We start from the raw sequence: 15,612 nt of genomic DNA, 5'->3' as shown, positions 1-15,612 counted from the left end.
ATCACAATGAGTACGAAAATCTTACAAAAATATTCAGGAATAAATAATTCAGGAAAATAATATTTCAAAATCTTTAATACGTTGCTTCAATATCAAATTTAAAAATGTCAAATACTTCATTATAATAATAATTAATTTAAAGAAAATCAACCTTCAAATAATGCACAGAATAAAAAAAATCAAGTTTCAACTAAACAAGTAAAACAATTAGCAGGGAAAGGTCAAACAAATATAAAGTATATATATATCTCAGATCAATGATGAAGAATATAACAAGATAAAATAATTTAATAAATGCGCAACAGTGATCTACACAATTTAAAAATATAACCTTTCACATTTAGCCCGTGTACACACTCATCACCTTGTGTACACGACTTTTAACACATTTCAATAATCACATCAATACCAATCCTAGGGAAAATTTCCCCCCACACAAGGTTAGACAAGTCACGTACCTCGACTTGCTCCAATTTAATCAAGTATTATGCTTTTTCCTCAATTTTTTGACTCCGATCGACTTGTATCTAGTCATAATTGATTCAATACAGTTAACAAAAATTATAGAAATTAATTTCATAAGAAAATATTACATTTCTTTTTAATAAAATCCGAAATTAGCTCAAACATTATCGATGGGGATCACATCTCGGAATTCGGTGATACTTATAAAATCCGACAACCCATTCAATTACGAGTCCAACCATACAAGTTTCACTCAAATCCGACTCCGGATCGACATCGAAATCTCAAAAATTCGTTTCTATGAGATTTCTAAAAAATTTCAAAATTTCTATCTCAAAATACTAATTAAATAGTGAAAACAATGATATATTCATGTATATTGACCAAATCCTATTTAGAATCACTTACCCCAATGTTTTTCCTTGAAAGTATATCAAAATTGACTCTTCTCAAGCTCCAACTCGTCAAAAATGGCAAATGGGATGAAGTCCCTTGTTTTTATAACTTACACATCTGCCACGGAGCCCGATTTGTTAGGGATCCCGATTTTGATAGGGAGCCCGATTTTGACAGCATTTCCAGCAGAAACATTGCAGTAGCGTTTGCAACAGCTAAGTCCCACTTTTGATCCGTTAATCATCCGAAACTCACCCGAGGCCCTCAAGACCTCAACCCAATACACCAAAAAGTCCTAAAACATCATACGAACTTATTTGAAACCTCAAATCACATCAAACAACGCTAAAATCACAAATCACACCCCAATTCAAGCTTAATGAAACTTAAGAATTTCCAACTTCTATATTCGATGTCGAAACCTATCAAATCAAGTCCGATTGACCTCAAATTTTGCACATAAGTCATAAATGATATAATAGGGCTGCAAAATTCAGAACTGGATTTCGACCCCGATATCAAAAAGTCAACTCCCCGGTCAAACTTCCAAACTTTAAGTTCCTATTTTAGCCAATTAAAGCCTAAATTCACTACGAACTTCCAAATAAAATTTTGATCACGCTCCTAAGTCCAAAATCTCCATACAGAGCTGTTGGAATCATCAAAATTCTATTCCGGGTCGTTTGCACATAATTTGACATCCGATCATTATTTGAACTTAAACTTTTAATTTTTCATCAAAATTCCATATCTCGGACTAGGGACCTCGGAATTTGATTGCGGGCATACGCCCAAGTCCCAAATCATGATACGGACCTACCGAAACTATCAAAAACTGATCCGAGTCTGTTTGCTCAAAAGTTTGACCAACGTCAACTCAGTTGAGTTTTAAAGCTCTAATTCACATTTTAATCCATTAATCACATAAAAACTTTCTAAAAAATTTTACGGACTGCGCACGCAAGTCGAGGAATGATAAATAGTGGTTTTCGCGGTCTTAGAACACAAAATTATTTATTAAATTTAGAGATGATATTTTGGTCATCACAAAATTGCCTTCAAGTTGATACTTCTCCTTGTTGGAGCACCACGATCCTTAACCAAAATTCACCACACAAGAGGCCCTAGTATAAAACCACCCCGCCCTAAGGCCCATAAGCCGCTGACTTCCTTCTTAAGCACCCCAAAGCACCACAACCGAGGCACCCACTCTAAAGAGACCTTATGTGAACCTAAAATTGTTTCCTTCACCTCCTTGTTACTGAAATGCATAATCCACAATGATATAAAAATGCCACTAGTCTCGACACCGTCCAATGTAACTCTCAGTTTTTAGCCATATACCAATCTTGAAAATTCCAAATCGCTACATATAATTCTTGAATCCATTAGAACCATTCTCGAGAGTCATCCACTCTTCTCAAATCTCAACTGCACCACCCCAGACAGGCCAAACGACTGGTGCCCCATTAGCACGACAACACCTAAAGGAGTAACCCCACCTTAACGCGACCAAGAAAATTCCTACTCCATGCACAGTACATCTTTCACGACTAACCACTCAATCATTCCATAATACCCATATACCTATAGAGTGTAATACAACCCATATCCAGAAATTCCCTTACTCGAGTCATCCTCAATCTCAACCTTTGCAGTCATAGCTGATTCACCAGTATACCCCAAGCCGAAACCAATACAACACATAATCATGCAATCAGCTTGTCGATAACAGACTCCTCCACTTGGCTCAAAGCCATAGATCAAAACACACAACTCACAATTCTCATACTCTATTACTGCCATAATACCGTAGTAATGCAAACTATCTAATACTTCACATTATCAACAAATCTCGCATTCACCCATGTAATAGTCAAGCCAAATTCCTCAAGCGATCCAAACTCAAATTGCAACATATATCATTTACTGGTAAAAGAGAACTCTCTACAAAACATCATAAGGACCACACAACCTTAGGACACCTCGCATGAGATATTCCACCTGCTTTGCCTCAAACTGACATCTCTCTATACTCTTCCACAGTCACGACTACTACGCAATCACTTAATCTTCTTGATTCTGAACTCATCAACAAGACATGCGAATCTACTTAACTCCACAACTAAACAACATGAGAGATCCCTCAACACACCCATAACTCGAGACCATACGCCATATCAAGACAGAAATCAAACACCCAATAGTACTTACTACCTCTCAAGTAAACTCTTCTCATCACATTCGAACAATCCGAACACATCTCGCAGTCACATCATACTCACCACATAGCTATTTCACCGCTCACCAAGCCACAAATTCCACTCGTAGGGACATTACCGGACATATGAGTCCAAATGTACAAGTTACCACTGAAGCTACCGAGCTCAACTTACAGTCTAACCGTGGCCTCAAGTCCTCCAGACTGGCCCATCACCAAAACACCGAATACACATCTCGAACCTCGTTCATAGAATCACAATCCATCGGTGCACAACCGATACCAAGCGCTCACATGCGCATACGAATGCGTGAAAGGAATTCAAAGAGTTACGCTTTAAGCTGAATCAATGCCCCACGATAAAGAATAAAAGATGGGAAATATATCCTAAATGTCATGTAGCCTCTCGAAGATAGGTATGGACGTCATCATACCGATCCATAAAACTCTACTAGACACTTGCTCATGACTTGTAGAACCTATGAACCTAGAGCTATGATACCACCTTGTCACGACCCAAAATCTAACTAGTCGTGATGGCACCTAACCCAACCTGCTAGGTAAGCCAGTTATCAACTATCTAATTCTAATAACAATTATTAAAGCAATTTAAGCAAAGAAAAATCTTAATCTTAGACATTTCCCAAGAACTGGTAGTACAAATCACGAGTTTCTAAGAATGGAGTTTACAAAAAGGAAATGAAATAAATATATAGTCTGTTTGAATAGTACATAAATAGAGTTTTTACAGATCTAAAGCTACCACGAATAAGAGGCAGGTATAGCCGGGACAAATGTACTTCTTCAATCCAGCTTCCATCGAACACAGCAACATCAACAGCCAACATCTGCACGCAAGGTGTAGAAGTGTAGTATGAGTACAACCGACCCCATGTACTCAATAAGTAACAAACCTAACCTTAGTTTGAAAGTGGTGACGAGCTAATACGAAGGTCGGATATAACAACAATATTCCACAACTCAACATAACAGCATAGAACAAGTAATAAAAGAGTATCTCAGAAATAAAAGGCTCAGTTTATTTACATTTGCAGAAAAGTAGGCATTTCCTTTCAAGTATTTCAGTGAAAACCCAAATCTTTTACCGAAAAAGCCAAAATACGAGTAAGTTTGAAAAACTTCTTTCAATAATAAGTAAGATGTCTCATTTTCAGATACCATGAGGAAAGTACTTCTCTATGCATACATGTCAAGATATAGGTAAAATCATAAATGTCCCCACAACTGGGTAGCAGAAGGAAAGCACCTCTATGTATGTATCACAAGTACGCATGTCAAATGTAATGCATCTCAATGATGAGCTCATGTACTCACACTCTCAGAGAACTCAACCTCACTGTCTCGTATTCTCTCTCACTATACTCAATGCTCAGCACACTCAATCACTCAGCGTTGTACATTACCTGTTACGGCGTGCAACCCGATCCATATATGACTATAAGGCCCGTTGCGGCGTGCAACCCGATCCACATATATATAATTGGCTGCGCTCACTGGGGGTGTGCATACTCCGGAGGGGCTCCTTTATCCCAAGCGCTATATTGTTGCAGCGTGCAGCTCGATCCAATTTTGTTGTGGCATGCAACCCGATCCAATATTGTTGCGGCCTGCAACCTGATCTAATATTGTTGTGGCGTGAAACCCGATCCATATAAAATATAATCAATATAATATGTTGCGGCGTGCAGCCCGATCCTAAAATGTCACCCTCACTCAGGCCCTCGGCCTCACTCAGTCATCAATCTCTCCAGTCTCACTCACGGGCTCACAATGTCATGAAACTAACCCGACAACAATGATATGATGTATCAATAAATAATATCTGAGACTGAGATATAGTATGAATGCATGGATATGACTGAGTATGAAATATAAATGAATTCAGTGAGATGACAGTAAATGACAAACACTATGGGTCCAGACAGTATCGGCATAATGCCTAAACATGATATCTAGTATGATTGACAGCTTAACTACTTTATCACAAGGTGAAAACACGAATATCAATAAAGTAGGATCATTATACAGTGCCATGGGAACAAAAGAGTCTCAATTCAAATGGTGCACGCCCACACGCTCGTCGCCTAGTATGTGCGTCACCCCTATACCAATCACATAACACGTATTTTGGGGTTTCATACCCTCAACACTAAGATTAGAAGAGTTACTTACCTCGAACAAGCCAATTCCAACACCGAGCACGCCAAGCGATACTCTAAAATTCCATCCCACGTGTTCTAACCTCCAAATGGCTCGAAACTAACCAAAAACAAGTCAAATACATCAAACAATGCTAAAGGAACCAATCCCGATCGAAAAAGTTCAAATCTTGAATCAAAAGTCCAAAATCAGCCAAAAGCCCAGCACGGGCCCGCACCTCGAAACCCAACAAAATTTACAAAATCGAACAACCCATTCAATTACGAGTCCAATCATATTAGTTTCACTCAAATACGACTCCAATTCGATGTTCAAAACTCAAATATTTATATTATGAAACTGTAGGCCAAAACCCCCAATTTCCTCTTTAAAATTCTCAATCCAATTACCAAAAACGAAGGAAGATTCATGAAATATAACCAAAACCGAGCAGAAAACACTTACCCCAATTAATATGGTGAAAATTGCCGCAAGAATCATCTCAATCCGTGCCCCATAACTCCCAAAATACAAAAATGGCAGAAACCCTCGAAATAGAGTGCTTAATAATCTGCCTAGGCATTTTTCTTATGCGGACGCGGGAAAACCATCGCGTTTGCGATGAATAAAATAATCTTCCACCATAATACACTTCGTGTTCGCGGTAAACACCTCGCGAACACGACTCACATCTAGATAAGATCTTCACGAACGCGTCTCCAACTACGCGAATGCGATGAAGAAGGCCTCCAGCTCTAGCTGCCAAACCTCAACACTTCGTGACCGCAATTCCTCATACGCGAACGTGGACAGTCTTCAACACAAAGCTACGCGATCGTTTCTGGCCAATCGTGACCGCGAATAGGAAATAGCCCAGCTCCATTTTCCCTTTACGCAATCGCATCTACTGATCCCCGATCGCGAAGAACAATCCATGCACCAGAACACACCAGCAAGGCCAAAATAGAGGAAAATAGTCCGAAAACAATTCGAAATATGCCCGAGCCCCTCGGGACCCCGTCCGAATATACCAACAAGTCCAACAATATAACACAAACCTACTCAAGGCATCAAAACACACAAAACAACATAGGAATGATGAATAACACCTCAATTCAGATTCAATGAACTTTGAAACTTCAACTTTCACAACCGATGCCGAAACCTATCAAATCACGTCCGATTGACCTCAAATTTTGCATACAAGTAACATTCGACATTACGAACCTGCTCCAATATCCGAAATCAAAATCCGACCCCGATATCAAAAAGTCCACGCTCGGTCAAATTTTCTAAAATTTCAACTTTCGCCATTTCGAGCCAAATTCAACCACGGACCTCCAAATCACAATCCGGACACGCTCCTAAGTTCAAAATCACCCAGCGAAGCTAACGAAACCATCAAAATTCCAATCCGAGGTCAAATACTAAAAAGTCAAACTTTGTCAACTCTCCCAATTTAAAGCTTCAACAATGAAATCCATTCTTCCAATTCGATTTTGAAATACCTGAAAACCAAAACTATGATTCGCACAAGTCAAAATACATCATACAGAGCTACTCATGCCAGTAAACTACCGAGCGAAGTGCAAATACTCAAAATGACTGGTTGGGTCGTTACAACTACCATATGCTCGAGGGAAAAATCTAGCAATGTGCCTCAGATCGCCACAAGTATAACAGGACCTCGGTTGCTGTGACTGCTGACCCTGAAACTGACCCTGTCGACATGAGTAACCACTCTGAAAACTCTGGAGTGGAGGTGCACTAATATGAGCTGGTGGTGCACTGTAGGGCAGCTAGTCGGAATAAGGCATATGATGGCCACGACCACCTGAGGCTCCGTGGGATGCTTAGAGTGCCGAAAGAAACGGGCTGGAGGATGGACTCTACCAAAAGTACCCCTGCCTCTAGATGAGGCACCGCTGAACCCCCTAAAATAATGTGGTCTCTTGTCAGACCCCTGACCTCCCTGAGCAAGAACCATCTCGACTTGCCTGGCGACATTGGCAGCCGCCTGAAAAGAAATCTCACTCCTAGTATCCTTAGCCATCTGCAATCTGATAGGCTGAGCAAGTGCATCAATAAACCTCCTCACCCTCTCTCTCTCTCTCGGTAGGAAGCAGAAGAAGATCATGACGGGCCAAATCCATAAAATAGGTCTCATACTGGGTAACAGTCATACTGACATGCTGGAGACGCTCGAACTGACGGCGGTGCTCCTCTCTCAATGTCATAAAGAGAAACTTCTCTAGAAAGAGCTGAGAGAACTGATCCCAAGTAATAGCAGGTGATCTAGCTGTTCTGGTCAACAAATAATCTCTTCACCATTTCTTGGACGAACCAGTTATCTGAAATGAAGCAAAATTGACCCCATTTTTCTCCACTATACCCATGTTCTCTAACACCTCATGACAACTGCAAAGATACTCCTGGGGATCCTCTGAAGAAGCACCAGTGAAGTAAACTGGAAAGAGCTTGGTAAACCTTTCCAATCTCCATAAAGCCTCAGAAGACATAGCTGACCCATCACCAGCATGTGCCGCAACAACCGGCTGAACTACTCCGACTGGATGAGCGGCTGGAGTCTGATACTAGGGATCCATCTGCTTCGGAGTGTCAGTAGCAGGAGTCTAGGCTCCTCCTCTAGCATGAGAGACGGCTGGTGCCATGGGAAATGCTCTACTCTGGGCCACCCTCTCCATAAGGCCCACCAAAAGGACCAAATCATCCTGAAGCACTAGGGTGGCAATGAACCCCTTAGGGACCTGAGCTGTTCCGACAGTCACAGCCTGGGATGGAGCCTCCTCATCAAACTCTACCTGAGGCTCCACCACTGGTGCTGCTGCTCGAGCTCTGGGTTGAGCTCTTCCCCTGCCTCGGCCTCTGGCACGGCCTCGGCCTCGACCTCTGCCCCTCGTAGGAGCTGCCACTGGAGGCTCTGGCTACTGCTCAGCTTAAGATGCGGTACGTGTCCTCGCCATCTGTGAGAAAATAAGAGTAGAAGAGTTCAATTAGCATTGAGAGAACAAAAATCGCACGACAAAGAAGAATAGAATTGAAATTTGTTCCTAAACTTCATAGCCTCTGGAAGATAAGCACAGACGTCTCCGTACAGATCCTCCAGACTCTATTAAGCCTTCTCGTGAATTTTGAGACCTAGGCAACCTAGTGCTCTACTACCAATTTGTCACGACCCGGAATTCTCACCGTCGGGACCGTGATGACGTCTAACATTCCACTTGCTAGGCAAGCCGACGTTAGAGAATTATTAAGCCAATCCTTATTCAATTCAGTAAATAGCAGCAAATAAACTAAAATAAAATACATCAAGTACGGAATAATATAAAAACTTCATTAATTACTAATAACCGGATCTGGAGTCACAATTCACGAACTTCTAGGATTTACTACAAGTAAAAGTTTGAAGGAAATACCACTGTTTGAATGAAAGAAACAGTAAAGAAAAAAAATAGAAAATATAGACGGGGACTTCAAGGTCTGCGAACGCCAACAGATCTACCTTGAGTCTTCGATGAATCAGTCCAAGCTGCTACGCCTCTCGATCAGCTGGGACCAATACTAAAATCTGCACAGGAAGTGCAGAGTGTAGTATCAGTACAACCGACCCCATATACTAGTAAGTGTCGAGCCTAACCTCGACGAAGTAGTAACGAGGCTATGACAAGACACATACATAACAAACTTGTGCAATTTAATAGTATATGTACAAATAACAGTTAAACATGTACTATTGGGGGGAAACATGCTGAAGGGAATACGAGATAGAGAACTACAGCAGAATGGTAACTTGAAAAGCCAATATATTATGAATCAATAAAAATAAGTAAATACAGTAAAGGAAAAAATGCACGGCATCACCCTTCGTGCTTTTACTCTGAACCACACCATAAAATCAATAGAAACGGCACGACATCACCATTCGTGCATTAACTCTCATAACATGGCACGACATCACCTTTCGTGCATTAACACTCACAAGATTGCATGGAATCACCCTTCGTGCATTAACACTCACAATATGGCACAACATCACCCTTTATGCATTAACACTCCCCCTTACCATAATGCAATGAACAAATAACAACAGGGAGATAGAATAACAAGTACAAGCCTTACTTCAATATTTGGTTCCACAATATTAACCTCAACTTCGGAATCAATACTCAGTTATCACCATAAGATCCGTAAACATGATAAGAACAATCAATTTAACAATACTAGTCTAAAGATGGATAACATGAACAAAGGAAGCTAAAATTACAAGAAACCAAGCCCAGCTCGCATGCTTTAACCCGACTACAACGCATAAGTACTCTTCACCTCACATATACGTTGTTCTCTAATATTTAAACATGTAGCAAATAGATAAACAAGTCTTACTCCCTAAAGTCAAGGTTAACCACGACACTTACCTCGCTCCGAAGACCAAACTCAAAGCTCAACCATGATTTTTCATTTAGAATCCACCTCCAAATCACTTGTATCTATCCACTATCGACTCAACAATATCAATTACTGCAAAAGGAATCAATTACAATCCATAAATTTAGATTTTCCAAAATTTCCCCCAAAAAGTCAAAAATCGACCTCGGGCCTGCTTGGTCAAAACTTAAGGTTCAGACCAAAATCCATTTACCCATTCACCCCCGAGCCCGATTATATAATTAGTTTCAGATTTCGACCCCAAATTGAGGTCTTAATCCCCAATTTGCAAAAATCCCCAATTCTTCCTAAATCCGTAGTTTTCTACCATGAAAGAACAAAGATTAGGGCTAGGAATTTAACGGGTGATGATAGAAATGGAAGAAAATAAATTAAAGAGTACAAACCTATGAATTGGTGTTGAGTTTTTCCTTCAAAATCGCACCTAAGCCAAGCTCTAAAGGAGAGTTTATGAAAAATGGGTAAAATCCCGTTTTTCAAATGTTTTAAGGTCTAGGCGCCAGGCCTTCTTCGCGTTCATGAAGGGCCTGCCGCGTTTGAGATGTGCAGCAGCCCAAATGGCTTTCGCGTTCGCGAGTTCCTCTTCGTGTTCGCGAAGGCTGTTCCCACCTGGCCTCCGCGTTTGTGAGCCAGTGCTGGCATTCGCGTAGAAGAACGAGTGTCCCCTCCCCCAGATCCCTCAAGCTTTGCGTTCGCGAAGGGTAAGGCCCACATTACTTCGCGCTCGCGACCCGTCTACCGCGTTAGCGATGAAGAAAATCTTCCCCAGCCCAGTACACTCTTCGCGTTCACGAGAGTACCTTCGCGAACGCGAAGAAGAACACACCAGATATCAGCAGAAACAAAACATCAGATTTTTCTAAGTCCAATTCACCCTGTAGCCTATCAGAAACTCATAAGAGCCCTCAGGGCTCCGAGCAAACATGCACACAAGTCTTAAAATATCGTAAGAACTCGCTCGCGCAATCAAAATACCAAAATAATGCCTAGAACTACGAATCAGACACCAAATCAAATGAAAGTTTCAAGAAAACTTTAAAACTTCTATTTTAACAACTGAACATCTGAATCACGTCAAACTAACTCCGTTTCTCACCAAATTTCACAGACAAGTCATAAATATAATAATGGACCCGTACCGGGCTCCGAAACTAAAATACGGACCCGGTATCAACAAGACTAAATATCAGTCAATTCTAAAAATTATTTAACTTTCAAAGTTTTAATTTTTCATCAAAATTTCATATCTCGAGTTAGGGACCTCGGAATTCGATTCGGGGCAAACGCCTAAGTCGCAAATTATGATACGGACCTATCGGGACCGTCAAACTACGGATCCGGGTCTATTTACTCAAAATATTGGTCGAAGTGAACTCAAATTAATTTTTAAGATAGAAATTCTTATTTTTCTCAGTTTTTAACATAAAAGCTTTCCGAAAGAGCATCCGAACTGCGCACGCAAATCGAAAAAGGGCAAAATAAGATTTTTAAAATCTCGAAATACAAAATTTGATTCTAAAATATAAGATGACCTATGGGGTCATTACACTTGTAGGATGTAGCTATGGTCTATGGAGAGGCAGAAGAAACAAAGCAAGTCTTGACATCATTACCTTTGCTTTCACGTCACCATTTTTTTTGTTCCCTTGGAGTTTCAAAGGTTTTTAGGGACTAACTAATGTCACTTTTCCTTGAATGTGCCTCTTCCGTGGCCTAACTCGTTTTTCGGTATAAAAAAGTAACTCGATGTACGAAATATCTCACATTCACTTAAGATTCGGAGAAGGGTCATATCTTTAGGGATGTAATATAGATAGTCTATCCTAATGCAAGTATTAATGGCTACTTCTACGGCTCGAACTCGTGACCTATAGGTCACACGAAAGACAACTTTACCGTTACTCCAAGGCTCCCACTCATTTTCCGGTATAGTGTCGACTAATTTGAATTCATACCGCATAAAATTCAAGTGTGAACTCTGTCAAGAAATTATCTACTTTTTAATTCGAACCCGAGATCTCTAGTTAATACTAAAGACCGAAGAGATATCAATTGTACACTTTAATTTCAAATAAGTTAAAATTAGTTAAGATTGATAAGATGGATCTTCTATACTCATTTTGCTTTGTTTAGATCTACAAATATAGATATCTATATGAAGAAAAGTATATCATAACGAACGTAAATGACTAAATGAAGAAAATTACTAAAATTCTAATGCATGAAGCAAAATAACTACCGCATATTAATGGTAAAAAACAGACAAATGTGAAAATAAGGTCACGTGGATATTGTATGTTTGTTTTGAAAATATAAAAAAAATTAGAGGCAAAACGTGATTGAATAACCATTATATAATGCTTAGAAGAAATTCAAGGTAAAGTGTAAAAGTAATATTGTCAAGGGACCGGTATCTATTTATGGAAAATTAAATAAGAAAACATGATAATTGCCCTTATGATTTTGGAAAATAGACGACGAGAGTGACGAAAAACAAATTCTTATCTACATCGGTTTCCTTTTTATGTCCTTTGGACTTCAGAACTTTTATTCAAATATCTTTTATTTTTACAGTCAAACATTCTCAATACTTTATGATGTTTATCCAAAGATAATTTTCACAGAACCTATCTAGCTAGCAAATACAATTAGACATTACATAAATCAGATTTGTAACATGTTAAATTGGATGTGAAATAATTATCAATGTAAAAGTACTTTCCACAATAAAATAGACTATGCTAATTAGTGGATATAATTTTTAAGAATTTGACAAGTAAATTACCTCACCACTCATTGATAGATTGGAGGTTCGTGTTAGATTTTTCCTATTATGTGTATGACCTAATATATTAAAGCTCATAATTAATATTTAATGAAAGACAAATCGCATCCCTCTGATCTGTTACTTGATTGACTGTCACGAACCAAAATTCAACTAGTCGTGATGGCACCTAACCCAACCCGCTAGGTAAGCCAGTTATCAACTATCCAATTCCAATAATAATTATTAAAGCAATTTAAGTAAAGAAAAATCTTAATCTTAGACATTCCCCAAGAACTGGTAGTACAAATAATGAGCTTCTAAGAATAGAGTTTACAAAGCGGAAATAAAATAAATACAGTCTGTTTGAATAGTACATAAACAGAGTTTTACAGATCTAAAGCTACCACGAACAAGAGGCAGCTACAGCCGAGACACATGTACTTCTTCAATCTAGCTTCCATCGAACACAGCAACATCAGCAGCCAACATATGCACGCAAGGTGTAGAAGTGTAGTAAGAGTACAACCGACCCCATATACTCAATAAGTAACAAACCTAACCTTAGGTTGAAAGTAGTGACGAGCTAACAGAAAGGTCGGGTCCAACACCAATATTCCACAACGGTTTATAACAGCATAGTACACGTAACAAAAGAGTATCTCAGAAATAAAAGGCTTAGTCCGTTCACAGTTCTAGAAAAATAGGCATTTCTTTTCAAGTATCTCAGTGAAAATTCACATATTTTACAGAAAAGAAAAAAGCCAAAATATGAATAAGTTTGAAAACTGTAATTTTTCCAAAAACTCCTTTCAACAAATAGTAAGATGTTTTCTTTTTAGGTAGCATGAGGAAAGTACTTCTCTACGCCTACATGTCAAGATACAGGTAAAATCATAAATGTCCCCAAAACCGAGTAGCAGAAGAAAATGCACCTCTATGCATGTATCTCAAGTACGCATGTCAAATGCAATGCATCTAAATGATGAGCTCATGTACTCACACTCTCAGAGTACTCAATCTCATTGTCTCGCATTCTGTCTCACTATGCTCAATGCTCAACACACTCAATCACTCAGCGTTGTACAATACATGTTGCGGCATGCAGCCCGATCCATATATGACCATAAGACCCTTTTTGGAGTGCAACGCGATCCACATATATATATAGCCGACTGTGCTCACTGGGGGTGTGCAGACTCCAGAGGGGCTCCTTCAGCCCAAGCACTATATTGCTGCGGCGTGCAGCCCGAACCAATATTGTTGCGGCATGCAACCCGATCCAATATTTTTGCGGCATGCAATCCGATCCAATATATATATATATATATATATAGCCTGAAGGCTCGTTGCGACGTGCAACCCGATCCATATAAAATATAATCAATATAATATATTGCGGCGTGCAGCCCAAACCCCAAATGTTACTCTCACTCATGCCCTCGGTCTCACTCAGTCATCAATCTCTCCAGTCTCACTCACGGGCTCACAATGTCATGAAACTATCCCGACAATAATAATATGATGTATCAATAAATAATATCTGAGACTGAGATATGGTATGAATGTATGAATATGATTGAGTACAAAATATCAATAAAATCAATGAGATGACAGTAAGAAACGACTACTATGGGTCCAAAAAATAATGGCATAAAGCCTAAACATGATATCTAGCATGATTGACAGCTCAATTACTTTATCACAAGGTGAAAATACGGATATCAACAAAGCATGACCACTATACAGTGCCATATAAACAACAGAGACCCAATTCACATGGTGAACGCTCACACGCCCGTCACCTAGCATGTGCGTCACCTTAATACCAATCACATAACACGTATTTCGGGGTTTCATACCCTCAGAACTAAGATTAGAAGAGTTACTTACCTCGAACAAGCAAATACCAATGTCGAGCAAGCCAACTGATGCTCCAAATATGCCATCTTGCACGTTCCGACCTCTAAACGGCTCGAAACTAACCAAAAACAACTCAAGTACATCAAACAATGCTAAAGGAACCAATTTAGATTGAAAAAGATCAAATCTTGAATCAAAAGCCCAAAATTGGCCAAATTTCCAACCCGGGCCCGCACCTAGGAACCCGACAAAATTTATAAAATCCAATAAACTATTCAATTATGAGTCCAACCACACTAGTTTAACTCAAATCCGACTCAAATTCGATGTTCAAAACTCAAATATTCATATTATGGAACTTTAGGCCAAAACCCCAAATTTTCAATTTAAAATTCACAATCCAATTACCAAACACGAAGATAGATTCATGAAATATAACCAAAACCGAGTAGAGAATACTTACCGCAATTCCAATGGTAAAAATTGCTTCAAGAATCACTTCAATCCGAGCTCCATAGCTCCCAAAATGATAAAATGGATGAAACCGCCGAAATGAGATTTAATATGATCTGCCCAACTATTACACTTCGCAAACGCGGACAATTCCACGCGTTCGCATAGAACAAATGCTCACCAGCTGAAATTTCTCTTTCGTGAATGCTGCACCACAGACGCGAACGCGATGAACAAACTCCTAGAGCTACGCGATCGCATACCACATTTCGCAATCGCGAAGAACAAACGCCTGACATCCTCAGGCCTCCCTTCCTACTACACGAACGCATCACCAGGCTCGCGAACGCACCGAACAAGTGCCTCAACATACGCGAACGCGACTCTGGACTCGCGAAGGCAGTGAGCAATCCTACTCAATCATCCAACAACCCTACGCGACGGCGTTCTATACTCCACGATTGCAATTAAGGAAACCAGAAACCCAAAATTATGCAGAACCAACAATGTAAATATGAAGGAAAATAGCCCGAAATCAATTCGCAACACGCCCGAGCCCCTCGGCATCACGTCCGAACATCCCAACAAGTACCATAACATAATACGGTCCTACTCGAGACCTCATAATATACATAACAACATCAAAATGACGAACCACACCTCAACTCAAAATCAATGAACTTTAAAACTTCAAACTTCCACAACCGAAGCCAAAACCTATCAAATCACGTCCGATTGACCTCAAATGTTGCACACAAGTCACATTTGACATTACGGGCCTGCTCCAACTTCCGGAATCGGAATCCGACACCGATATCAAAAA

General features: G+C 39.8%; 1 pseudogene; it reads right to left on the bottom strand.

Moving 5' to 3' along the window:
* The window catches only part of LOC104090871 (alpha-L-arabinofuranosidase 1-like), a 43,228-nt pseudogene extending 35,467 nt beyond the window's left edge, over positions 1–7,761 (bottom strand).
* Between the last annotated feature and the right edge of the window lie 7,851 nt (positions 7,762–15,612).

Source organism: Nicotiana tomentosiformis, chromosome 8 (assembly GCF_000390325.3).
Source record: "Nicotiana tomentosiformis chromosome 8, ASM39032v3, whole genome shotgun sequence".
Classification (NCBI taxonomy): domain Eukaryota; kingdom Viridiplantae; phylum Streptophyta; class Magnoliopsida; order Solanales; family Solanaceae; genus Nicotiana; species Nicotiana tomentosiformis.
The sequence above is the reverse complement of the archived record's forward strand: the minus strand, read 5'-3'. Positions and strand labels throughout refer to the sequence as shown.